The sequence below is a fragment of the Pteronotus mesoamericanus genome, unplaced genomic scaffold (genome assembly GCF_021234165.1).
Source record: "Pteronotus mesoamericanus isolate MK-2021 breed Mesoamerican mustached bat unplaced genomic scaffold, CSHL_Meso_final contig_1173, whole genome shotgun sequence".
Taxonomy (NCBI): domain Eukaryota; kingdom Metazoa; phylum Chordata; class Mammalia; order Chiroptera; family Mormoopidae; genus Pteronotus; species Pteronotus mesoamericanus.
Window position 1 is genome coordinate 1,189,972 of NW_026555032.1, and position 2,784 is coordinate 1,192,755.

The following is a 2,784-nucleotide window of genomic DNA, read 5'->3' on the forward strand; positions in this document are numbered from 1 at the left end:
TGTGAATCGCAGGATCGCCAGCTTAGCTGTAAAGGCAGCGCAGGCAGCACAGGCGCATCCGACTGACAGGAGAGTGGAGGTTCAGGTGGCCTCATGAGACCAAAGGGCACCAGCAGGGCAGGTGACAGCACATCTCGGGCTTTGGCTCAAAGGGGTGTACTTTGCCCCCCTTCCGACACGCCAGGATGGTTATAATAGAAAACACAGAAAATATTCCACTGCTACTGGTCTGCAGCTGCTCTGCTGGTGGCAGCTGTGGCATTCCTCTGAGGGAAAGCAATTGCTACACGGTTAAACACCTTTGTGCTAGCAAAACAGACAGTGGCCATGTGCGTGAGAAAACACAAGAAACCACCACAGAAAATACGGTTGGAGAATATCGCGGGCTGGAGGATTCGTGGCGAGTTGCCACGACTTATGATGCTTCCTCTAGGCTGCCATGTAGAGGATTGGAAGTGGTGACCCCTGAGTCCAAACCTGAGTGCAAAGAGGAGCTGGATCACCTTGGCCAAAAACATGCTGCCCTAGGCTTCCTTTTGTGTCCCTGAACTCCTGAGTTTATCGATGCATTTTAAAACATGTGTGAACAAATTAAATGCACCTTTAACAAAGTTTTAAATTGGTTTCCTTGAGTAAGATGGCCCTGATTTCCACTTGGGCCTCATGAGTTAACGTTACATAAAAATATAGCACGTGACAATTAGCAACTCCCTGTTTTGGGGATTCTGGGTCAAAATGGAAGCCATTGAGCAAAGTCTTGCTTGGCTCATTCAGAAGAAGCAGTTATGTGGAAAGTCCTCCTCTAGGGGAACATGAATGCTAATTCCTCAAAATCTACTCTGCGCAGCGCAGATACTGTTGGACCTCCACACCGAAGAGAGAAGAGGTACCAAGCAGAGCAAGGGGTTTGAAATCTCGAAGGCTCGGGTAGTCACTCTCACACTGACGGTCGGGCGGGTCCTGTCAAAGCTCAGGCTGGGGCCCCTGAGCTGCCACCTGAGGAGCTGAAGCTGTCAGGATGGGCTTCTGGCGGAACTACTGTTCTGCACAAAAGAACACTTAACGTTTATTCATTATAAAACACATTCAGAACAACAATCCAAATTATCTCTCTGAAACCAGGTTAAGAAAAAGGGATAGAGCCAGGCCGGTACACAGGGCCTTCTGCCCACGTTTCTGTGAAACGGTTTCAACAGATATTTTCTCCCACTTGGAGGAAAGGCGAGCGGGGGCCGACTGGCGCCCTTGCCAGGAGCCCGGGCTGAGGAGGAGAGTCAGGGAAGATTGCCCGCACTCATGAGGCCGCAGTCTAGCAGCTCTGGGAAAAGCGAACCTGTCTGGGACCCCCCAGCAGCAGGGCTTCAAGGGGCTCTGGGCTCTGGGCCCTGGCACCCTCGCCCGCCCTCCTGGCGCTGGGGCAGCCTGGAGCTCCCCGTGGCATCTCACGACCTTGCGTCCTTTTCACGTCCCTCAGGAAATGGCAGCAATTCCTTCTGGGTGGGGAGAAATGAAGCCTCCAAGTCCGATCCCGTGTTCAGCGGAACGTGGACTCCGGCGGCATGTCTCCCGCCCGGGTCTCGGGTCTCTTTTAAAGCAACAGCTCTCAGTGATGACACAAGGGCCTGGTCTCCCTTGAGAGCTCCTAAAACGTCGCCCGCAAGTAGCACTTGGGAAGCAAAGTTGGCTAGGACATGGCTCCCCGCCTCCCCACTTGCAGGCCGGGTGCATCTCTTGAGAGGGCAAGTGTGCAAGACACAGAGCGAGGGGACCGGCCTAGCAGGAACCCTCCCCGCAAGCTTCTTGCCCAGGTTTCGCCGCTGCCCTGCAGCCCTGGGGCCTGCGCTTGTCCTGCGCTGCCCTGCAGCCCTGGGGCCTGGGCTGAGCCTCCGAGAACCCAGTCTGTCCTTTGCCCTGGGCTGGGGGCGGAGGACCTCTTGGGGACAAGGCTCCTGGCCCACGGCCCCCACGAGCTGGGCCGTTGGTGTCTTGCGTAGACGTTTCACGGCTCTGTCCTTGGTCAGGCCTGTCTGAGAGGCTGGGCGGGGAGACAAGGCAGGCGCCTGAGGAGTCGGCTCTTTGGAGCCCCAGAATCTGCCCGAAAAGCTTCCAAACCCAAAAGGGTGGGTGCGGCCCAGGGAGGTGTTCACAGAAGCCGTCCACCTCCGCGGTCCTCCAGGACCGGCCGCATCCTGCAGGCTGCCTGGCGCCCCCGGGCGGTAGGAGCCGGGCCCTGGCACGGCAGGCTCCGTGGGCACTCATCGCGCAGTCTCCTTCCTCACTCAGCTGGACACGCCAGGGCTTCTCGCCCCCGCCCCCGAAGCAGGTGGGTCTCTGGCAGTAACACAGGCCCGAGTGCGTCCATGTGCCCCATCAAGAGCGGGCAGGGACGGCGGGTGCAGAGCCGTGTGTGGTCGAAGGGGACCCAGGCGACCCGTATCTGATTTGGAGACCGGCCACGTGTGTGCTGAGAGAGAGATCGGACTGGAGGAGTCTGGGGGCCAGAAGTCAGGCGCAGGAGTGTGAGCGAGAGCTGGGCGCGGCGGGCAGGGCGGGTCGCTCCTGGGGCTTTGGGCCTGTGCCTGGAGCAGGGCTTCTGGCCTGGCTTCTGGCCTAGGCCTGGCCCAGGGCCCCGCAGAGGCTCCACTCGGGGTGGGACATGCCCCTTCCCCACCCCCCCCACCCCCCGCCAGGATGTGCACAGAGTGAGCAAGGGGGCTGACCGCTCCGGAAGGGCCTCGTGCAGGGGGTCCTCAAGCTCTGCCTGGCTGCCCATCTGCTCCTGGC

At 59.1% G+C, this 2,784-nt stretch overlaps 1 non-coding gene across 1 annotated transcript; it reads left to right on the forward strand.

Moving 5' to 3' along the window:
* The first annotated feature begins 213 nt into the window (after nt 1-213).
* LOC129077608 (small nucleolar RNA SNORA41) lies at nt 214-347 on the forward strand. Its single transcript, XR_008529878.1, has one exon. It is a non-coding gene; the product is annotated as a small nucleolar RNA SNORA41 (small nucleolar RNA).
* The last annotated feature ends 2,437 nt before the right edge of the window (nt 348-2,784 follow it).